The sequence below is a fragment of the Arvicola amphibius genome, chromosome 2, assembly GCF_903992535.2.
Source record: "Arvicola amphibius chromosome 2, mArvAmp1.2, whole genome shotgun sequence".
Classification (NCBI taxonomy): Eukaryota; Metazoa; Chordata; class Mammalia; order Rodentia; family Cricetidae; genus Arvicola; species Arvicola amphibius.
In genome coordinates, this window is record NC_052048.2 from 121208164 (window position 1) to 121233404 (window position 25241).

Genomic DNA, 25241 nt, shown 5'->3' on the forward strand with positions numbered 1-25241 from the left:
GGAACACTTCTGCATTGCTGGTGGGAGTGCAAGCTGGTACAGCCCCTTTGGATGTCAGTGTGGCGATTTCTCAGAAAATTAGGGAACAACCTTCCTCAAGACCCAGCAATACCACTTTTGGGTATATATCCAAAGGATGCTCAACTGTGTCACAAGGACATGTGCTCAACTATGTTCATAGCAGCTTTGTTTGTCATAGCCAGAACCTGGGAACAACCTAAATGCCCCTCAACTGAGGAGTAGATAAGGAAAATGTGGTACATTTACACAATGGAGTACTACACAGCAGAAAAAAACAATGACATCTTGGAATTTGCAGGCAAATGGATGGAGCTAGGAAACATCATATTGAGTGAGGTGACCCAGGCCCAGAAAGACAAATTTCATATGTACTCACTCATAAGTGATTTTTAAACATAAAACAAAGAAAAACCAGCCTACAAACCACAATCCCAGAGAACCTAGACAACAGTGAGGACACTAAGAGAGACTTACATAGATCTAATCTACATGGGAAGTAGTAAAAGACAAACTCTCTGGAGTAAATTGGGAGCATGGGGACCATGTGAGAGGGTTTAAGGAGAGGAGGGAGGCAGGGAGGGGAGCGGAGAAAAATGTATAGCTCAATAGAATCAATTTTTAAAAATGTTGCTTTCCTTGGGGGAAAAATCTCCAACAAAAATGAAAATCAAAACAAACAGGCAAAAGATCAATTAGAACAAAAAAAATAAAATTAAATTAAAATAAGGCAAAAAACAAAACAAAAGCTCACAAAATTCCATTGACTTTGTTTTTGATGGCATGGGGCCTGTCCTGGAATGTGGTTGATAAACCCAGGGACACTTCATCAGAGGCCTGATTCTGAAGGTCAGCACCTAGCTCCCTGAATTCCTTTTCATTTAACAGTCGTTAGTAGGAACCAGTCCCTGCCCATCCCTACAGGGGTGCTTTAAATCTCGAGTCACGTGGCTCTAAAGCTGTATTGAACATAATTTAATTTCTCCTTGATAATTCTGAAGGGTACTTCATGGTATTGTAGTTCCTGAGAGTCAACATGGGGACCATTAATTACCACTTCACTGTGGCTATGCAGACGTGCTAATCAACGGTGTGGTGGGAGACAGTCTGCAACCTCGAAGGATGGAGAAGATGAGATACAGAATGTCCCATCCGCTGTCACGTGCTGTTCTTCCTTTGGGAACCCTGGCAGGGATGCAGTCGAGACCATCTCTCCCTTAAGTAAATTTATTATGGTGTAAATGGTAGCACGGTGCCAGAAATCTCAAACATGTTCCTCCAGTGGAATAAAAGCTTACCATGTTCACCTTAAGGAAAATAGAATGGAGGCCTTAGCTCAAGCAGAAACAAATGGAGTGTAGAAAGCCCCATCTCTCATCGGCTCTGTGCTATTGACTTCTGAGTAGCATTCCAGCTGTATTTATCTGGGGTTTGGGAATTTTTCCTAGTTCCTGTGAAGAAAGTTAACGAAACCATATGACTTCTCTGGCAGGAGGCATGATTTCACACAAAAACTTTCTTGCAAAGAACTTCACATATTGCTTCCCCTGGTGGAATCGCTGTCTCCAGGGAAAGCCTGGTTCTCCAACAGCAGTTCTGCTGAATGAAAGTGAGGGCCAAGTGCCAAGCTCAGCAGCCTTTGCTTCTCTAGGAACAGCCTTTAGCGTCGCTGCTTATGGGTGATGTCATGATAGATAAAATTGTTTGAGATTTTTTTTAAATTGTTCTATTTTGAAAGCAATAGAAACATTTTATAATATTTCTTAGAACAGTAAGTAAATATAGAGGCAAGGATGTAACTCAGTTGGTGAGTGCTCACCTAATAGTCATGAAGACATGGGTTCTATCCCTGACACTACAAGTGGTACATGCCTATGATCTCAGCAGTCCGGAGGCAGAGGCAGGAGGATCCAAATACATATCACATTCCAGATCAGCCTGGTATGCATGAAGCTGTCTCAAAGAAAACAAGCAAAATATAACAACAAAGAAGACACATATGGTTGTCTCCCTAAAACTCAGTCACAGCACCCCCTAAAGATAAAATACTAGAATCTTTGCTCTTTACATGACATTGGAGGTGGGAATGGCCACTTACAGAGACTGATAATTATGTGATTTATTCCAGAGATGGATGTTTGTAAAAGTTAGTGTTTTTAAATTTCAAAAAATGCATACACCATATATACGCATAAAATACATGTGATATATATTTCATATATGATTTTATATGTGTGATTTATATATATATATATATATATATACCATATATATGTGCACACATATATGAGAAAGGCCGTTACCAGGCATCCCTGCTAGCAGAGAAAAGCAAAATCACTTCAACACTAAAGAATGAAGTCACCAAGCATGGTTCAATGCAGAGGTGACAGGTGTCCCTTATTCTACCACACATAAAATGATCAGAATTCAAACCACAGGCTGTCTGATGCTGTCCCTCAGGGTGTATACTACCTACAGAAAATATTTTTAGAGCACATATGTTGGTAATCACAGTGGTGAGATGGGACTGAAAGTTTTGGCAGGTAGCTACTGCAGACAGCATGCTCATTTGGTGTGGAAAAGAGAACACAAAGCCGGACATTGAAGGGACTACATTGATGATGGTTCGATTCTTCAGCAGCACTGATGGGAAACAGGAAGCCAATCCAGTCCTTTTTTAAATAAAAATGGACAACCGCCACATCATCAAATAGACTGTTCTTAATAATATTACAACTCCAACTACTGCTTTTACTTGCAAAATTATATACACCTTGTAGAGAACTTAGAGAAACAGCTGTGGTACCTTTCCACGCGCCCGAAGTGACCTCCTCCTCCCCTTTACTGCAAGCCGATGAGAACTCGAATGTCTGCCTGTATGACTTTAACTAGCACTTCCCCACCCGCAAGTCTGTTGAAGAAATGAGGCCGGCAGAAGATAGAATGCAGTGTCTAAAAATCGGTAGAAATGGTGATTTTGTAATAGCTTTATGCTGGGAGAATAGCCCTCAATAGAGAGAGAATATAGGTTGTCCAGTTACAAATTGTGTAATAATGTCAATCAATTCTGCTGGTTCCCCTGAGCCCAGATTTCCTTTCCTTTCTTGCTTTCTTTTTGATGCAGGGTCTTGCTCTGTAGCCCAGGCTGGCTTAGAATGGGAAACCCTCTGCCTGCCTCCAACTTCCTCGTGCTGGAATCCCAAGTGTGCACCACCAGGACACTTGCCCTGCTCAGCATTTCTCAACTGGGAAAATTGCATACACCTAGCTCTCACTTGGCAAAGATGCAGAGCAGGATACCTAGTTGTCACCCAACAGCCAACGGGAACACTGCACAGCTCTCTGAGAAGCCGGATGGGGGCGTGCACACCGACTTTGGAAGTTGGTTTCTGCAAGAGGGTGTGCACATCTGGAAGAGTGGGAGGTGCCTGAGGCTCTCCAACTGTCACTTCGCACACTTGGTTCCTTCTCTTTCATCAGCACTGAAGGATTTCCTGGCAGTACAGAAGCCCGTGCCAAGATGGCTTGCATCATTCACATTCCTAACCCAAAACTGTCATGGAGTTGGCCCTTGGTCAGTTTGGTGCTAGGTTTCCTGTACTTCACCCCTCAAGAGACTGTCTAGGGAGCATACACCAGCTGGGATGAGAGGCCTGGCAGCTACGCCATAGACTCTCTTGCTACTGTTTATCTTGTGCCAAAAGGCAGAACAGACCAGGGTTAAGGACTACAGGTTAAGAAGTCAAAAGACCTGTTTCCCAGGCCAGCCTATGCTGTGTACCTCCTTCAAATCTCATCTCCCTCAACTGTGAAAGTTGATCTTGTTTCTACATATCTCATAGGGTTCTTAGGAGAAAAATGACCACATACATTGAGTGCTGTCTCCATGTTGAGGTTTAGTTCAAGAACAATTTGTTCCTGTCTCCAACTCCTGAGGCATTATTAAGCTCTCACTAAAAATGTAGCAACCGAAACAGTGTTTCCAGGATCCTCCAGGCATGACATGCCCATGGCACTCACGAACTTAGAACAGTTTTGTTAATCCTGGTAAGATGGAGCCTGTCAACATCCCATCCCGGATCGGGGAGCAACTGGTGAGGTTCCACAGCTCCAAGGGCCTGGTTCTCCTGGCTCCATCCCAGCAAGCTGGGTGGGTAAGTTTGTCAAAGATGAGAGTGACCTTATCAACTTTGGGTACTTGTGAGCACACCTTCACCCAGGATAGCAAGCAAAAATGAGACAAAGAACGGCTTAAGACAGAGGTGGCCATCTGTTGTTTAGACCATCCTTAGGTAAGTATGAGAGAGAAACACTAGGAAATCAGGATTTACGGTTTGCCAGAGCCTCCAGGATCCGACTGTGGATGACGGCAGAAGCAGCGAGGTTTGTGAAAGCGGGTACGGATGCTGCCGTGCAGGAACCCTCCGCAACTTTACAAGTTTTCATGGTGACAATGACAACTTCCTCACAATGGCTGAGTGTTACTTCACTAGCAAACACGAACTTGAGAGTCTCAGAGTTGTTTTACATTAGCAGTTTCGCCACTAGTCCATTGCCCATGCTCAGGTGAATAACCCCTCACCCCGGTCATGTAAGCAACCCTAAATAACCATGTGGATCTCTCTGTGTCTCTCCATCCCCCTCTCTCGTTGACATATACACAAAGACATGAAGCTAGGAGGAGGGCTTGGAAAAGAAGACTCCCTGGGAGTAGAAGAGTAAATAGAGAGGGTGACGAGCATGTGAACACCATCAAATACATTAAATGCATTTATGAAAACACCAAAAAATTAATTAAAAGTATTGTGAAAAAGCAGTTTCCATTCCCTGACTGTAGAACAAAAACCATAGCTATTTTGGCTGGGCGTCCATATTGTCACCTGTTAAAAATCCTAAGAGAAGTGAATGAAACGCGCTGATACAGCTCAGGCAGTGTCTTGTTATTAGAAACCAGCCCATCCATGGTAGCTAGTGTAAAATACATGCCTGCAGTGACCTGAGATTTTCCTGTAAATTCCTGCATGTGTTCCCACTTACATATCGGATTGGTCTGCTCCCCACATCCACAGCCTGTTCCATCACTAAGTGTGGTCATGATACAAGTTCTAATTCTCTCAAGTCATTGGAATTTCCAGCGAGTAGCAGCGCAAAGTAGCAAAAAAGACATGGGGCAGTTTCTTATTTTTATCCTTTGAGGAACTTGACTATTGCTTAATCAAATCATTGGAAAATCCGTTTATTGGTGAAGGACTTCAGAATAGTGGATATTGGGGGAGAGTGACCATCATTTAATAGATGTGTAATGGATAATTGTCTAGGCAAGCTCTAACTTAGGTGTATAATCCTGTTAACATGTAAAGGGATGAGGCCAGAAGACAGGTAAGAAGGGAGAGGATAGGTAAAATTCTAAAAATACAGAGTTTGTGTTGTTTATGTGAGACAGAGCCTCATTATAACCCTGCTGCCCTTGAATTCCCTGTATAGTTCAAGACTTTGAACTTAGGATCCACTACTCCCACCAAGTGCTGGAATGACAGGTATGTGCCACCATGCCTGGCTTTAAGACACCTTAAATGAGAAAAGAGAGAAAATCGGGTGACGGAAGAAGGAGCTATGAGGAAGGCACCATCGCATGCTAAAAGTGGATATATTTTTATCACCATTCAACCCATGCAGTGTGGCTTTTCTGAAAAAGCAAGACTGTAAGTAGGATCCTAAAATTATTCCACTCTGTGATTCAGAAAGAACAAGCCTTCATGTGGTGGCTCCATCACCAGATTGACTGATATTGTAATATCAGCCTTGATATTACCAGCTGTGCAAGACTGGGCACACTGCCTAACCAATCTGAACAGAAATTTCATCATATCCAAACTTGGAAGAAGAGCTTCATCCAGGAAATCTGCTGTGATGATCAGAATGTGCTCGTTTTTCTACAGAGCAAAAAATAAGTGACGGCAAGGATGTGAGACTGGAGAACACTGTGCACTGTTGAGGGGGGGGGGGGCAGATGGCTGTGGCAGAGAGCAACAGCAGGTCCTCACCGTGTGATCCAGTATCCCCGCTTCTGTGTTTATACTCGCGGGAAATGAAATCAGGATGTGAAGAGATAGCCCCACTGGAGGGTGTGTTCTACCCTTATTCACAGTAGTCAAGCAAAGGAAACAACCAAATATCCATCAGCAGTTGGAGAAAGACAGTGTAGTTCATACACACGATAGGGTATCATGTAGTCTGCCATTTGCAGTAGCGTGAATGAAACTGGAGGACACTGTGCTAAGGGAAACAAGCCAGTCACAGAAAAACAAATGCCATTTGTTCTCAGTTAAGTCAGAATCAATAGCAGTCATTCTCACAGAAGCCAAAACACAAAATTGGTTGTCAGGATCTAGACCTGGGGGAAATGAGGAGAGACTGGTAACTGGGTACAGGGTTTCAGTTCCACAGATGAAGAAACTCTCAGGTACGGTTGACAACATTATTCTGTATTCTTCAAACTTGGATTGAGAGTAGACCTCAAATGTTCTCTCCGCCCCAAGACAGAGTTTCACTGTGTAACAGCCTTGGCTGTTCTGGAACTTGCTCTGTAGACCAGGCTGGCCTCAAACTCACAGAGATCCACCTGCCTCAGCCTTCCACGTGGTAGGATTAAAGGCGTGTGCCACCACCTGCTCGGCTTAAATGGTCTTACCATAAGAAGAAAAAAATTAAAGCAAGGTGGAGAGAAAAGGGAAGGATAAAGGAGGAGGAAAGGAGGGAGGGAAAAGTATGAAATGATAAATTAATTTCCCCTGTCGTGGTGATCATTTCCCAAAATATATCTATCCACCAAAACAGCAAGTTGCATACATACAATGGGTGTGTTCATATATGTGGATGATCATGTATGTGGATGCACATGTAGAGACCAGAGGACAGACACAGGTGCCATTCTTCAGGCACCAGCCACCCTTGTTTTAAAAAAGAGAAAGAGAGGAGAGAGAAAAAGAGAAAATCCCAAAGGCTTAGAACTCACCAAGAAGGCTAGGCTGGCTGACCAGCAGGTCCCAGGGACATTCTTTGTCTCATCTTCCCTAGGTGTGTGTCACTGAAGTTTGGCATTTCTACGTAGTTCTGGGAATCAAAGTCAGGGCTTCATGCCTTCAAGGCAAGAGTTTTACTGGCTGATTTATCGCCTAAGCCCCATATATCCAATTTTCAGTGGTTGTCAATTTTATCTCAACACAGAAAAACATTTTCCATAATTAAATGGTAGTTTCTTCAGTAAGTGTTTGTGATCTAGATGTAGAAACCCAAGGCAAATATCCAGGTGCTTCTTAGAAGAATAGTTTTAAGAAAATTATAGGAAATAGATAGATAGATAGATAGATAGATAGATAGATAGATAGATAGATAGATAGATAGATAGGTAGGTAGTACGTGGATAGATAGATCTCAGTATTGTCTACTTGAGGAGAAGAAATTATAGAATAAATTTTCTAATGTGTCTCAGTCCATTTTCTGATGGAATGGGGGAAAAAACAGCCTAGGTAATTTAAAAACAATAAAAATTCCTCTAGATGATAATTCTGAAAGCTGTGACATCCTTGAATATGACACTAACATCCAGCAAAGGCCTTCCCACCACATCCTTCCATGGTGGAAGACGCTGGCTCCTCTCTTCTATAAGGCATTAGGCATTAGCTTTCTTGATAAAGAAAGGCCTTGATAGGTCAGTACTCCTGTGACCTAATCGCCCCTGAACTCCCACCTCCTTAGACCACCCTAATGGCAGCTACATTTCAACCTGTTTTGGAGGAAGGGATATTTAAAAGGCAGCTCAATGACCGAACAAAATTAGCTGAGTAAATTACCCAGTCATTTCTAGGGCAGCGGGGGGACATGACACATAGGACACAACTGCTCATGGCTCCAAAGTTTTAATTCCTCTGTCAGTGCAACTTATTTCTGCACGCTTTAATTTGTTCTACTGGGGAGACGCGAGCATTCCGTTTCATTTTGCCCAGGAACTGGAGTAGACTTTGAAACAGGGTCAACGGGATTTAGAAAATCACTTTTGTACAAACAGAGCTCATTTACAGCTAGCTATTCAAATATCCAATGACAGCATAATAATAAAAAAAAAAAAAACCTAGTGCCTTCATTTAATTAACTCCAGTTTACTCTTCCCCGGAAGTGGCTGCCCATATTTGGAAACTGCTTTCCCGTGATTTTTAAGAGTGCCCAACACTCCGACCATCACGTATTCGAAGGAACTTTCTGATCTGAAGGTGCCAGTGTGAGTGTGTCGCGTGTTCTGGATGAACCCAGCTCCACAAGGCTTCTGTGCACAGATCTGGAAGTTTCTCCGGGCGTTTTCATAACCACCACTAATAGGCTGCAAATGAAGACAAATTGCCGCGGTGCCGATGGCAAGCTGCAACCAAAGCGAACCCTGCCGCAGACAACAACTAACTTAAAAATCCAGCGGATGGAAGATTAAACAGTGAAATCTGAGCGATACTGCTTGTTCCCCTATGATTCATGCCTGGCAGACACTATGAGTCAGAAGGTAACTATACACTAGTTTTGGTGGCCCTCGCTAAGTTTATACTTTGGTTAACCACAACTGCCTCAGATTTACTACCGAAAGATGTTTTAGAGAAATGAAACTAGTCACCCTTTGTAGCAGGCTTTCTTTGGGCCACCAACCAGATCCCAAATCATGACATAGAGACTTCTTATTAGTTATGAATGCTCGGCCTTATCTTAGCTCCTGTTTGAATCTGTTTATCTTTATCTACACTTCACTTCAGAGATTTTTTACCTTTCTTTCATTCTGTATATATTACTTTCTTGCTTCCTTCGTGTCTGGCTGGCTGGAAGCTGCCTGGCTTCTGGCCCCAAGTGTTTCCCTCTCTTTTCTCTTGTTCCCTTATCAAGCCTAGATTCCTCCTCCTGTTTATTCTCTCTGACCGCCAGCCCTGCCTAACCCTCTTCTGCCTAGCTATTGGCCGTTCAACCTTTTATTAGACCAGTCAGGTACCTTAGGCAGGCAAAGTGAAACAGCAACACATATTTACATAATTAAATCCAGCACAAACAAATGTAACATATCTCTGCATAGTTAATAGTCCACAACAAGCCTTCATGAATATGACTGGCTATTTATAATAAATGAAGCCCTTACAGTGGGAAAAGGCATTCTTACAGTGGCCTTTGCACACTTTAAAAATATACTTACAACATCCCATGCTTTCATACATTACTTGAAAAATATTAAAGAATTTTCCATTATGTTTTCAACTTTAAGGTATAAATTTTGGGGTGTCTTTTTTTCTGAGCTCAGTTACTAAGGCACTATCTACGTGGTTCCATAACTAGACGGGAGGGGACTCTCACGTACATATTCAAGCATATGTTATAAATGAGAGAGAGCCACAGATGCAATTAACTAATAATAGTGAAGCTTGTGCTTGTTCTTTTTGCCAAGCATTATTCCAAGAGCTTTATCAGAATTGTTTAATTTAATTGACAGTTTCAACAGAACAGAATCCCACTGTTCCAGATTACAAGAATTGAGAGACTTGGCAGATCTCACAGTTGATGAAGAATTCAATACCTATAGGGGAAGGGAAGGCTTTTCACGAGTGTTTTCCTAAAAATTTACAAAATTATTTTTTTCTGGAGCTTAAGAGATGGCTCAGAGGTTAAGAACACTGGTTGTTCTTCCAGAATATCCAGGTTCAATTCCCAGCACCCACATGACAGCTAAAAACTGTCTGTAACTCCAGTTCGAGGGAATCCAACACCATCATGCAGGCAAAACAGCAATGCACATTAAAAAAAATTAAAAAGTCATTAAAAAAAGAGGTTCTTCCTAAACTAACTACACAATGGAACACACAAGGTACACATTTCGAGTCTGCACACTGCAATCAATTTATTTGCTTTATTGTTCACTCATGCAGTTTTGATTTATTGTTTTCGATTTTGTGTGTGAATATGGGCATACATGTGTGTTCATGTATGGGGACACATGTCTGCAAGTGCACATGCACATGTATTCACATGCGCGAAGGGCAGAGGCAAACCTTGGATGTCCTTCCTCAGGAGTGGGTCACCATGTTTCTTGAGAAAGGTTCTGTCATGAGGACCAAAAACTCACCAGTTAGGCTAGGCTGGCTAGCAAGCTCCAGGAATTTGCCTCTCTCCACCTCCCCAGTGTTGGGATTACAAGCATGTTCCACCTTGCCTGGTTTTAGTATAGGTTCTTAGAATGGAACTTACGTTCTCCTGTTTATGCCATGCCAGCTTATGTATGAAACCTTTTTTTTTTTTGGTTCCTAAAATAAGTTGAAGCAAAAAGATAAAACTTCCTTTTCCATACTTTAATCTGCCTTTCCATAATTTACCACGAAGACCCATGGCCAACTTCAAAAGATCTCCTACTTAGACTACTTATCCATCTCCCGATCCTAACTGCCTACTATCCACCACGCCCTGGGGACACAGACATGAAGACCTCCCGCACCCCACCCAGCACTCAGCCTCTGAGGAGATATGTAAACAAACCTTGACAAATATAATCCACACTGGATCAGACAATGGAGGCAGACAGAATGGAGTTCCAAAGGAGGGGACATTCTTCACAGAGTAAAAAGGAAAATTCTGGAAGTCTTCATAGAAGTAGGAACACAAAAGGCAGCATTATGAATGCAGGGGTAAATGTGGTGCTCAGTTTATTTTTAAGTTTGTTCTATCTAGCCCTAAAGTATCTATATAAGTGGGACACTAGAGGAGGGGTGTCACTCAATGGCAGAGCACTGACATAGTACTTGTGAGGCTCTGGGTTCTTTCTTCAGCACCACAGAAGAAATTGGGGGAGAGAAACCTGATAACACAGTACTGTGTGGCTGGACAGTGGGGACTGTTCTGAGAAGTATGTATTTATGTACCCATATGTCACTGTGTGAGCATCATTAAGCACACACACTAACTGAGATGGTGCAGGATAACCTCTTTACTCTTGATGTGTGTGAGACACAGTAAACCAAAGACGTTTAAGGATGCTGCCAGGCATGATAACAAAGCATACTGTTTTCTAGTAAGCTTTTATTTTTTAATAAGTAGAAAGAGTACATGAAAAGGATCATAAACTGATGTGGGATTCCCCTTTGTATGCTGTGATTACCATTAATGAATAAAGAAACTGCTTTGGACCTATAGCAGAGCAGAAATTAGCTAGGCGGGGAAAACTAAACTGAATGCTGGGAGAAAGGAGGTGGAGTAAGAGAGAAGCCATATAGCCCCACTGGAGACAGATGCCAGAACTTTACCTGGTAAGCCACAGCCTCATGGTAATATACAGATTGTGGTGGGTTAAATTAAGATGTAAAAGTTAGTCAATAAGAAGCTAGAGCTAATGGGCCAAGTAGTAGTTTAAATAATATAGTTTCTGTTTGGTTATTTCGGGGATGAACAGTAGGGAACAAACAAGCAGTCTTACTACAACAATAAACTATAAAGTATAATAAATACTTAATGATAAAGTCATTTAATATTACTAGTATTATAACCTGTACAAAACTGCATATACTATACTTTTATCCCCTTGCAGTTCAGATCAGCGTCACCACAAACAATGTAACCTACTGCAATGAGTGATGCATTGTGAGGGCTAAAAGTTCCATTTTAATATTATGGCGCCACCAATATTAGCCATAATGGCATTATTCTTTGGCACCTGAAAGCATACTTGCTTCCCATAGGATGCCACACAATTCTGCATCCAGTTTCTGACATTCTCTTTATTCCAGAAGTCACTTTCCCTGCCTAACTCTCTCTCTCTCTCTCTCTCTCTCTCTCTCTCTCTCTCTCTCTCTCTCTCTCTGTGTGTGTGTGTGTGTGTGTGTGTGTGTGTGTGTGTGTGTGTGCGCTTTGATTTCATCTGCATCCACACACCATGCATGTGCAATCCCAAGAAAACCTGAATAGGGCATCAGATCCCCTAAAACCAGTTGTGAGTCACCATGTGGGTGCTGAGAATTGAATCCAGGTCCTCTGGATGAGCAGTTAGTGCTCTTAATCACTGAGCCATCTCTCCAGCCCCCTATTTGTCTCTCTTAAGTAACTAGACAAGTTGTTCTATTATCAACATAAATCTTTTCAGAAGCCTTGAAACAAAACCCAGAGACACCACACCTAGGAGAACGTACATAAAAGATTTTTCTGCATTGTTTATACGATGGGAAATAGCCTAGTGTAGTAGAGCAGGCTTGCAATCCCAGAATTCAAGAGACTGAGACAGGAAGATTACTTCCAGTTCAAGGCCACATTGTCAGTTCAAAGCCAGCCTAATCTACATAGTGCAACTCTGATTCAAAATAAACAATAACAATAAACTGATCATGTTAATGGGGTTTTAAAAATTCATTGAAAAGAGAGTAAAGAAACTGTGGTGATTTTTAATGTTATTAATTTAATTGAGCTTAACTTTATTGATGCTGGGACTTAAACGCACAGCCATGAGCACCTAAGCACAAGCTCAACTCCTGAGCTGCACTTCCAAACCCTGTTTAATCTTTCTCTACCATGCAATGTTACTTAGCTAGAATTTATTAAAGATGGAAAGTGGAGTCAAATAGCCATGGAGAGCTGCTGCAGCCTGGTATAAGATGTAGCAAAGCCTTATGGCATATGTTTGGTGCCTGGGTAGCCAGTTACCCCTGAATTTACCAAGAGATTGGGACAGGAATGAGATGATGATAAAATCAGGAGTTGGAACCAGGTGTGTTGACACACACCTTTAATACCAGCACTCGCGAGTTAGAAGGAGGCAGATCGCTATGAATTTGATGCCAGTTTGATTTATATAGCAAGTTCCAGACCAGCTAAGGCTATTTAATGAGACCATCTCAAAATAAAGTAAAATAAAATCAGGAGCTGGGGCTGGAGAGAGGGCTCAGAACCTACTGCTTGCTTTTGCAGAGGACCTCAATTCCATTCCGAGCAGCCACATGGGGTGGCTCAGAACCGTTGTAACTCCAGCTCCAGGGGATCTGACACCTCTACCTTCCAAGGGTACCACACATATCTGCACACTGGCATACAAGCAATTTTAAAATTAAAAGAAAAAAATCTTATAAAATAATAAATCGGGAGTACTGGTGAAGCAAGCACAGCTTGGGAAAGCTCTGGTCCAAACTTCCAGAAAGTTCTAGTGCAGAAGCCCTGAGTAGTTCATGCCGCATATCTAAGAGATCCTGAAAATGAAAGGCATGAGAGTCAACACATTCGGTCATGGATGCACATACAGGAACAAAAATACTGAGACATTCAACTTGGAGCAGGTGAAGTTAATAGAGGAAAAGAGCCGGGCAGTGGTGGCGCATGCCTTTGATCCCAGTTCTCAGGAGGCAGAGGCAGGTGAATCTGTGAGTTCGAGGCCAACTTGGTCTACAGAATAAGTTCCAGGACAGCCAAGGTTACACAGAGAAACCCTGTCTCAAAAAGCCAAATAAATAAATAAATAAATAAATAAATGGGGGGGTTCCCAAACTGTGATGTAACTGAGCGGGGTGCTAGGTACACGGTGCCTCTGCTTTGATATTCCACACCCTTTGTGTCTATTTAGACTCTCGTATAACAAAGCGAAGAATGTGCTCATCTTTGTAATATTTGTCCATGTTGTTGTTAACTAACTCTAACAACTCAAATGTTTGAGGTAAATGGCATGTATCATTCTACAGGTCTGCTAGCAAATTTTCTCACATCTGAGGAAAACAATGTTTCCAGGGTGACTTCCCCACTGGCCTTCAGTTCATCTTTAAAAGCAAATGAAATAACAACACCCGAAATAACAACACACAAATTGTATTCTTTTTAAACACTGCCTGGCCCATTAGTTTCAGCCTCTTATTGGCTAATTCTCATATCTGCTTTAACCCATATTTAGTAATCTGTGTAGCACCACGAGGTGTTGTTTCGGGTGTTGTCTTTCTGTTTGTGGAGGTTCAAATAGGAAAGACCCCCCATAGACTTGTGTGTTTGAATGCTTGGCCCACAGGGAGAGAAATTATGAGGAGGTGTGGCCTTATTGGAGTAGGTGTGAGTTTGTTGGAGGAAGTTTGTCACTGTGGAGATAGACTTTGAGGTCTCAGGCTCACGCTATGTGCAGTGTGACAGTCTTCTGCGGCCTGTCAATCAAGATGTAGAAAGAACTCTCACTCCTCCAACACCATGTCTGCCTGCATGCTGTCATGTTTTCCACCATGGTGATAATGGACCAAACCTCTGAAGCGCTAAGCCAGTCCCAGTTAAATGTTTTCCTTTAACGGTGTTGCCATGGCCACGGTGTCTCTTCACAGCTGTAGACCACTGTGACGGAGGAGAGTCATCTGTCTATGTGTTACTTTCATTGGTTAATAAAGAAACTGCCTTGGCCCTTTAATAGGACAGAAAATTAGGTAGGCGGAGTAGACAGAACAGAATTGTGGGAGAGAGAAGGCAGACATTTCAGGCAGTTGCCATGACTCTGCTCTATGAGACAGATGCAGGTTAGGATCTCTCCTGGTAAGCGACCACCTCGTGGTGCTACACAGATTACTAAATATGGGTTAAAGCAGATATGAGAATTAGCCAATAAGAGGCTGAAACTAATGGGCCAGGCAGTGTTTAAAAAGAATACAATTTGTGTGTTGTTATTTCGGGTGTAAAGCTAGCTGTGCAGGAGCCTGGCTGCAGAACACAGCCCGCAGCTCCTTCTACACCACTGACTAAGACACTATTGGAAAAGCAAGTCCTGGTGTAAATTAACTGCTCTTGGCTAAACAAGTTCCCTACCAAGAGTCATAGTGAAGAAGGACAAACAGCATGTTCAGCAATAATGTTTGGGGGACTCTCATCCTTCTCGAGTCCCCTTGGAATTTTAAGGTTCAGACTTCAGAGAACTTACAAAGAGGAGAAAAGTTGTGGGCTGGTAAGATGGGTCAGCAGGTTGGGGTACTTACAAATTAAGCCTGAGAACCCAAGTTCAATCCCTGAGCCCCGTGTGGCAAAAGGAAAGAGATGAATCCCTTAAGCTGTCCTCTGACCACCACACACCATGCGGCATGCACACACCCACACATGCACAAACTAAATACGGAAACAAATTAAATTAGAAAATGTGAATTCATTCGCTGAGAGCTGATTTATGGTTTCAGAAGCAAAACTTAAGCCTCAGCTTGGCAAATAAAACAATCAGAGCCAAATCTCTGTTTAATCCATGGCATCAGAATAGGACCAGGGAGCGACTACGCTGGGCATCTTTGTAGTCAGGGGTCTAGAACAGGAGGAAGCATCTGAGTCCAAGAAGACAAGACTACCCTTAGGGACAGCACAAAGTCAAACACTTTTTTAAAAAAATAAAAGCAAAAAAAAAAAAAAATCCAAACAACTGAAGACGTAGATGTGAAGAGTGGCCGCTGCGGGGAAGAGCCCTGGGCTAGGAGGACGGACACTTCTCAGCAATGACCCCCACTACTGTAGTAGGATGATGTTAAGCTCTGTGGACTCTTTTTGGGGGGCCCGCCACCCAGCTCCCAAATGAATCACACATGGAGGCTTATTCTTACGAATAAGTTACGAATGTCCGGCCTGAGCTTGGCTTGTTTCTTGCCCACTTAACTTATCGCATCTACCTTTTGCTTTGAGGCTTTTCCATTTCTCTTACATCTTTAAATCTTCCTCTTACTCTATGGCTGCTTCTCAGAACCCCTTCTCCCAGTTTTCTCCTTCTATCTATTCTCTCTGCCTGCCAGCCCCACCTGTCCTTGCTCCTGCCTTGCTATTGGCCATTCAGAGCTTTATTAGACCATGAGGTGTTCTAGACAAAGCAGCACAGCTCCACAGAGTTAAACAAATGCAGTATAAACAAAAGTCACATGCCTTAACATAATATTCCCAGCACACCACTAACTATTAATGCAACTTTTAGGGTATTCACTTAACTTATCTCTGAGCCTTCATATCACTGTCTGTAAAATAAAATATTGAATCTGATTCTTCTAAAGTCCTTTCTAGACCTGAAACGCTATAATTTGCTGCCCCAATTCGTAGTAACACATTAGTGCTTAGATTGAACTGTGGGTGATTAAACATTTCTTATAAGGCTTGCCTGGGATTCATTAGACATCCCAAGCCACACACACACACACACACACACACACACATACACACACACACACACACCTCATTAGAGACCATCGTGATTCTCACAAATGAGGGAGAAATATATTTATAAACTTACATTTAAGCAAATCATTTTCTATCCCCTGAAAAAGTGGGGAAAGGCGAAGAATATATGTGATGTAGAAATTAAGAGGGCTCTTTGTAATCTGTGAGAAATCAAAAGAACTCAGGTCAGATGTGGGAAGTACAAACGCAGGGAACTCCATCAACCTGCCCACAGATGCTGTGAACTAAATACTGTTGAACACTGAATGACACGATCCTAGCACTCAGAAAGCTCAAGGTTATAGGGAAGATGTGGGGTGTGACCGTTAGAACAGAAGCATGACATGAACAGTGGGTTCAAGGAGCAACAGGACAAAGTAAGAGTGATTACAACAGGGGACGCTTTCCGCAGTAGGTAAAGGTTAAGTGCATTCTGAAGTAGACACAGGATGTAAGTGAGAAACGAATCGAGCTGGATTCCCCACATCAGAAGTCAGAGAAAAGAGGAGAATGTGGCAATTTCAATAGAGCAAGAGACTTGGTTAGAAGTCAAGGGAGGGGAGGGGAGCAGGGATGAGCAGGGATGAGCATGGTAATGTGGACGAAACTCAGATCGTGAAAGGTACTACACAACAGAAGAAGTCTGGAGTTATTTGTCATGACTTCAGATCCATTTTAAGCACGGGAGAGGAATACAAGGAGAGACAGCAAATGTGAGCTCTAGCTGGTCTTCCCTGGCCACCTTGGGGTAGCAGGAAAGTGTAGATGTTAGGAAGATCAGTTAAAGATGCAGGACAGTCTCGGTGAGAGCTGAACAGGACCTTCATTAGGGCAGGCACCTGAGTCTCAAAGGGCAGAAATTGGTGTTCCTATAGATCACCGAATGATAAACAAGTTTTCTGTAGGAACCACAAATATCGTCTGAAAGGGCTGAACATGTGCCCCAAAATTCACTCTAAATATAAGGGTCAAAGTCAGGAAGCAGAACATTAATAGGAGAGCAGGGCCATTAAAGATGGCAATAGGACTTGTCCAAAGGGGCTCATCTGTCATGGGAGGACACAGAAAGGCCACCAGCCTCTAAAACATGAGAGATTTGTTTCTGGGCTGTATAAGGCTCTTAGGCTGTGGTATTTATTGTGTTACAGCAGCACACACAGACTGTATGGAAGCACAAAGGAGCGTTAGACAATGTGCTGGGCCATCCTGGGCAGAAGCCCCTCCCCAGCATTAGAGCAAAGTCAGGGTTCCCAGGTCTGAATGCGCTGAGAAATTCGTGCCTAAGGCGGCTCTGTTTTATCTTGGGCCTTGCTCTTCATCACAGTAATGTCTACAGAGCTTTCTCTACATGAAGTCATCATAAGCAGAGATGGGCTTCTGTGTAGCAAAGTCAATAAACTTGGGGGAGGGGGGTTCACGTACACACATGTGTGCATACCCTTGGGATTCCAGAGGTCACCGTGGGGTGTCAGTCCTCAGGAGCCATCTACTTTGTGTTCTGAGATAGGGCCATCATTGGCCCGCAAGGGCCAGGGATCCACCTGTCTGTCTCCTGACAATGGGACCGCAGGCATGTACCACTACACCATGAAATCCCTAGGGATTTCACTCAGGTCCTCATGCTTGAGCTCTGAGCACCCTAACAACTGAGCCATCTCCCCAGGCTCAGTGATAGGCTTTTTAATTCAAATAAGGCCAGATGAACAACACTGAGACTTGCCTTAAAATTATTTTCCAGCTTCAGAGGCTGGGCAGCCCCAAGCCTTGGCATCGGTATGTCATGATTCAACATAATACTCCAGATGAGGTCTGACCGACCTGTCAGAGCCTATTTTGTTTCCGATCTGTTACTCTCAGCTCTAATCCTAATAGGAATTTGTACCCGTTTCCAGTGGATGCCTGTGCATACCCAGGATCCTGCCAAGCTCTCTCACTCGTTTCTATCCTTTGGCTTTTGTGCATCTGGTACTCATCTGAAATGTCCTTTCTCCCACTCTTCCCACAGCTAACATCTCTGAATTTAGTTTTCAGCCACTCTATCTAAAAGAGGGCCTGGGTTGGCAAGATAGCTCTATGGGAGAAGAGACTTGCTTCACAAACCTGGGGGTGACGGGTGACCTGAGTTCCATTCCTAGAACCCATGCAAAGGTGGTAGGAGAGAATTGACTCCACAAAGTTGTCAGAGAGATCATGGTGACCTTTGCACATGGACTTGCATGTACACACACACACACACACACACGAAAGCACATGCATATATACAATGCACACTCATACATACTCACACTCATGCACACATGCACACTATCCATTTCTAGACTCTTGTGAGGATGAAATGAATTGATCCAATAAAGCAGTGTCAGGTACCCAGCAAGCACCATGTCACCATGTCAGATGTTTTTATTTAAGCTAGACAGACAGATGATAGAACAGTTAAGAGGCTGTTATTTTACATTCATTCCTCCCTATGACCCTTGTTACTTAGCATGTTCAAGGCCCAGCAGCAGCTGCAATGGCCTCTCCTCTGGATACATGGTCTCACTTCCCTGCTCAGACCTGATGAATCTGAGTGCACACAGCTGGACCAAAGTAGAGAAGAGGACACAGCAAGTGAGAGAACAGAATTTGACTCCTCTGATCTTCTTTGTATCCTTGGTGGTGGGCATCAAAGGGATTCTTTTCTGCCTAAGTCCTGGATGGTAAGATTCCCACCCTGATCCTGGAAGTGTCAAAGGCTTCCCATGCCATCCCAAGGGAAAAACAAACTCTCATTTACCTACTGTATTCTCCTTGAAAATATGAAGGATGTATCTGTGAGGCCTGATAAAGTTTTGAGTACTTAGAAAAAAGAAGTCTAAATCCATGGAAATTTAGAAGCTAATCACCCTTATCTCTCCATGCTCCTAACCAATATTTTAGTCATCTTTTTAATTGTTTGTTTGTTTGTTTGTTTGTTTGTTTTGACTTGTGGTGATCCTCCTGCTGCTGCCTCCTAAATGCTGGCATTCAACTCTACACCAGGCATAATCTACATTTAAGATTATGTGTATGGGTGTTTTGTCTGCATGATATCTGTGTACCACATGTGTGCCTGGTACCCTCAGAGGCCAGAAGAGGATATTGGAGCCTCAGGAACTGGCATTGCAGAGAGTTGTGAGCCACCATGTGGATACTGAGAACTATATCCAAGTCTTCTGGAAGAGCAGCCAGTGACTCTGATCTGCTGAGCCTTCACTCTAGAGTCTACACCCACAATGAATATTGATGGGATTACTCAGCACATGGTGGTCCTTGAAAGAAGACTAAACTGGTTTAGGATGGGAAGGGATGACAAGAAGGACCTCAGATCAATAGAAGTGATTGCTGTACGTCTATAGCACTTGGGCATCACAGGATCAGCTCCTGCTGCTTTTGGAAGTGGCTTAGTTATTGTTCTCACTGTGGAGAGACAAGGCAAGCAAGATAACTCTTAAAAAGCATTTAACTGAGGGCTTACTTACAGCTTCAGAGGGTTGGTCCACAGTTATCACGGCAAGCCCGGGGCAGAGAGCTTACATTCAGATCCTCAGGCTGAGAGAAAGAGAGAGAGACAGATACACACAAGAGAGTCTTGGCATGGACTTTTGAAACCTCAAAGTCCACCCCCAGTGACACACCTCCTCCAGCAAGGTCTCCTAATCGTTCCCAAACAGTTCCACTCACTGGGTACCAAGCATCCGCGCCCATGCAGCACGCATTTAAACTCCACAGGGAGGAACTGGAATGTTCATCATTCAACATCCTTTCGACACACAAGACCCTCCATACTTGTTGCTCACGCGCACCCCAAGCTTCTTCATGACTGGACCAAGAGCCAAAGATATGGAGAGATAGGTTACTTACTGGTAGAGGATTGCCCTGTGCTTAGTTTAAATTCAAAGAAAGGGGGATAGCCTGACTTTCCTGTATTGGAATGACAGCAGGAAATCCTGGTGTCGACTATTACCATCTCTATGCTAACTCTGGAAACTATTAAGATAGCAGTGGAGTGAGCAGCAACGAATTTTACCAGGAGCAGACATAACACATTTGGCCCCAAATGCTTGGTTATGTTATAAGGACGGATTCGTGGAGATGGTAGCTCGGGAAGGCTCCTGTGTGTTTGGGGCTGTGTCAAAGAAGAGCAGAGAGGAAGAGAAAGGAGGACTGAAACTTTCCCAAGAAGGAAGTGAGCAACAGGAAAAGACTCAAATACCATAAAGGAAATCTTGGAAGTCTCTGAGCCCTTTAGTCCTCTAGGGAAGGAGAGCTGTGAGTCTAGACTCTTCCGAGTTCTTCATGCACTGAGATGAAACTTGGTGAAAGTTCATCTAGAACTACTGGATCGTGCTTGCTAATTTATCAATGAAAGCATCAATTTGTCATTGAAAAAACTAATGTCATGAGAACAAGATAAAGCTTGTGTAAACTGAATATACAATTTCCTAATAGGTTTGTTTCTATAGCACCAAATGGAGTTATTATCTACCTCAGGACGTAATTTAAATAATGGCTGTGAAACCCCAGAGCGAACTCAATTTATTGAGGGTTCTTTAGTGGCTAACGAAAAATCAAATCTAACGAATTTTCTACCTTAAGCAAATATAACTTGTACAAATCAATATTATTATATGGGTAACTGATTGTCCTAATTTATTCCTTGATCTGCATTTGTTTGTAAGAGATGGAGTTCCATACGGCTCAGGCTGGCCTCAAACTCACTGTGTAGCTGAGGCTGATCTTGAACTTCTGATCCTCTTGTACCTATCTCCAGAATGTGCACATTTCTTTATTTGCAAATTCCACTAGCCTTTCTGATAGTTTTGTTTTTCTGGTATTAGAGACTAAACCCAGGGCTTGCTAACACACACTAGGCAAGTGTTCTACCACTGAGCTACTAACCCAGTTCTTAATTTCCCTTGACTATTATTATTAAATAAGTAGACTGGAACTTTACTAACTTCATCCAGGTACTTATGCAATCTATCTGTTTAGTATTGGCACCCTTATCTTTAATAGAGTACTGTTTGCTTAAAACTATTTTTCATCTGTGCTTAGATCCATTTATTCTTTCTTCACCTAAACTTAATCACCGAAGGGTTTAGAATTTTTTTTTAGACTTTAAAATCCTACCTGGGGGCTGGAGAGAGATGGCTCAGGGTTTAAGAGCACTTACTGCTCTTGCAGAGGACCCAGGTTTGGTTCTCAGCACCCACATGGCCACTCACAACTGCCTACAATTCCAGTTCCAGGAGATCCAACACCCTCTTCTGGCCTCCACAAACTCCTGCACACAGGTGGTACTTTTAAACTATGCAAGCAAACAGACATAGAAATACATACATACACACATACATACATTCATGCATACATGCATACATACATACATACATACATACAGCTTTTAAAAATAACTTGTCGGGTGATGGTGGTGCATGTCTTTAATCCCAGCACTTGGGAAGCAGAGGCATTTGAGGTCAGCCTGGTTTACAGAGTGAGTTCCAGGACAGACTCCAAAGTTAGAAAGAAACCCTGCCTCGAGAAAAAACAAAAAACTGTTGAAGGAGCGGCGGGAAGGAGCGGCGGGGCTGTGTCCCGCCACCTGGCTAGCTTTACCCAAAATAATTACACGGAAACTGTATTCTTTTAAATACCGCCTGGCCCATTAGTTTTAGCCTCTTATTGGCTAACTCTCACATCTTGCTTTAACCCATATTTAGTAATCTGTGTAGCACCACGAGGTGGTCGCTTACCAGGAGAGATCTTAACCTGCGTCCATCTCAGAGAGGAGAAGCATGACGACTCACTATGGCAACTGCCTGATGCATCTCCCCAACTCTGCTTCCTTTCTCCCACAATTATGTTCTGTCTACTCCGCCTACCTAATTTTCTATCCTCTTAAAGGGCCAAGGCAGTTTTTTTATTAATCAATAAAAGTAACACATAGACACTCCTCCATCAAAAAACAAAACAAACAAATAAAAACCGAAGAAAGAAAAAAGGAGAACTTAAAAATTTAAACTTATCTGTACCAAACAAGCCTAATATTTTAGAAAATGTCTTTCAGCTTATGTGGTGAAAACAATCTGTTTGTACAGAGAGAAAGTGAGCTGGCCTAAAATAAGAAAATGTGGAGGGAGACTTCATATTTGCATTCATTCATTCATTCATTCATTTACATATTGGTTTTTTGAGGCAGAGTTTCTCTGTGTAACAGCCCAGACTGTCCTGGAACTCATTTTGCAGACCAGGCTGGCCTCGAACTCACAGAGATCCACCTACCTCTGCCTCTGCCTCCCGAGTCCTGGGATTAAGGGCATATGCAGCCACCACCTGGCTAGACTTCATGTTTTTTACATGTGAGGGGATGTGAAATTCAGTTACGTTCTGTGTTTCTTTAAGGAAGGTCAACTCTATCAGGATATTAGCAGTGTCGAGATTAAAATACTTGGCATCTGTGACCCCCAAATTCTCTGAAGAACAGGCTTTTGTTGAAATTTTGTGTTTTTCAAAGCGAGAGTGCTGCTTCAGATTCCTTATCCAGTCGCTGGAATTGGCCTCGTGACACTGAAGCTCTGAGCATTCCATTACAGTATCATGAGTCACAGCTGCTGCCCCGGGAGGAAGTAACAGCAGAAATGCAGAGAAACTGTGACTTCTTTTTCCCCTGGTGGGAACCGAAGACTGCATTTTTAAAATTGTAGCATTTTCCTTCTGTGAACTGCCACATATAAAGGCTTATTATATAGATACAATCTATGATACACACAATTATGTACACACAGGCATTTGTCTCTGCACATACGTCAATTTTACCACAGATATATTGTTCGCGTCTCTTTCAGTTACAATTTTAAAATTCCGTATCTTAGTTTAAGTCTTATCACCACAAAGAAGTGGTAAGAATATCAGGTGACTCGTGTGGGAAGGCCTTCTGTCTATGTGTTGCGTTTATTGGTTAATTAAGAAACTGCTTTGGGCCAAAGGCTTAACAGAGTAAAGCCAGGCTGAAAGAGATAAGAGAGAGAGTAGGCGGAGTCAGAGAGAAGCCTCCACTGGAGCCACTGAAACTAAACTTTATAGGCCACAACCTCGTGGTGATGCACAGATTAATGGAGATGGGTTAGTTTAGGATAAAGAGCTAACTAGCAATACGCTTAAGCTATTGACCAAACTGTATTGCAAATGATATAGTTTCTGTACGATTATTTTGAGTCAGGACATCCGGGAAACGAGTCTAGGTGGCGGGAAAACGAACTAGCAGCCTCACCCAACAGGTGATATATATGTTAGTTGGCTTTATTAGGATATTTTACCATGTAGAAACCATGACAAGCTCAATAGAGGCCTGAGTTTCAATAGTTTACCCTAAGACGATACCTTGTTCCAAGAAAGACCACAAACTGAGACAATCCAGGCACCACCCAGGAATAAACCACCCATAAATACATACAATTATTTTTCAGCTAAAAATAAAATAAATGCTTAAAAAAATCCATGTTCTTAAAAATCTTTGTTTTTAGTGCTGGAGAGATGGTTCAGCAGCTCTTACAGAGGATCCACAGTGGGTTCTCAGCACCTGTATCAGGATGCCCATGAGCCTGGAACTCCAGCCCCAGGAACATCTAATGATTCCAGCCTCCTCAGGACCTAAGCTCGTGTGGGCATGTCCACACTTACACACACACACACACACACACAGAGAGAGAGAGAGAGAGAGAGAGAGAGAGAGAGAGAGAGAGAGAGAGAGAGAGAGAGAGAGAGAGAGAGAGAGAATCCATAAATAAATAAATACACGTTTTAGAGGGAGGCCCTTCTTGAAAACAGAGTACCAGATCCTTTTAGAAATGTGTGTGTAGTGCAGTTATTTTGAACCCTTCCTGCGATTTATAATAAATTAGATATTCGTTTTTGCTTTGTTTTCTTCTATTAGGCTTTTCACTGTTCCCTAATTCTGGTCACATCTGCAGACCATCTCTCGTCCCGCCCTCCCCACCACCACCACCCCGGCTGGCTGTCAAGTCTGAAATCAGATCCTGTGTCCAACCTGAGAAGGGACCTGCCACTCTTCTCCTCTCTTACATTACTTCAAAAGCAAGATTCCGGGCAGCCTTGTGGATGTTTGCTATGGCTGCTGTCTTTGTTTCTTTTTTCATTTTCAAAGTGGCCATCAGCTATTTCAAAGTAGCCAGGCAACTGGGTTGACTGCATTCGAGTCACAAAACCGGGAACTAGCCTATGACATTTTTATCTCATGTGACTTCCCAGCGTGGCCCAGCTGGGTGAGCAGAAGGCTGTGGGCAGAACTCTGCTCCATCCCCAGGTGACTGTGTGTGCTGTAAGATCACAGATAATGGTGCTATGTATGGAGAGTGGGGGTCCAGAGCTCACAAACATCATTCAGCTCCAGGGGGCACCACGGCCTACCTGTCTATTCTGAGGGAACAAGAAGCTGTAGATTAGGAACCGAAGCCAAATTTTCAAAGAAGGGGATACAACCAACACAGCACCCTGGAGGTCTGGGAGCTAAAATAGGAATGTGTCTTCTGCTTATCTCAGAAATACTTCATATGCATTTTCTGAACTTGAGAAGCCAAGCTGAATTTGATTAGGCACACGTCTACACATCACACAAGCCCACCCCTACTACAGAAGAGCGTGGAAACTGGGGGAAAAATGCCACACACTTCATGGTGTGAATCAGCGTCTTTCCAAATGACGCTTCCTCTGAAAAGCCACGAATCTGGAATTTGGTTTTTTTTTTTTTGTTTTTTTTTTTTTGGATAATACTTCTTTTTAATTCAATTTTGATTGTGATGTAATGGGTCAAATCTACATTTCAAAGCGCGTGAAACCGAATTTACCGCCAGGACTCCAAGCAATGGGATCTCCTTTTATGGACCCAAATAAAGAACAGTGTGCTGGATTATTAGACAGGCTTTTGTTCTTTTCCTCAAATATTTGCATGAATTATTCAGCTTTTGTGTGGCTGGCGCTTTGAAATATTC

At 42.8% G+C, this 25241-nt stretch overlaps 1 long non-coding RNA gene across 1 annotated transcript in view; it reads left to right on the forward strand.

Moving 5' to 3' along the window:
- LOC119806720 overlaps nt 1-24980 on the forward strand; it is a 30954-nt gene extending 5974 nt beyond the window's left edge. The window contains exons 2-4 of the long non-coding RNA XR_005284259.1: nt 8195-8569; nt 18701-18914; nt 24167-24980. This is a non-coding gene — a long non-coding RNA (uncharacterized LOC119806720). The remainder of the gene's footprint in view (nt 1-8194; nt 8570-18700; nt 18915-24166) is intronic.
- Nucleotides 24981-25241: the final 261 nt, after the last annotated feature.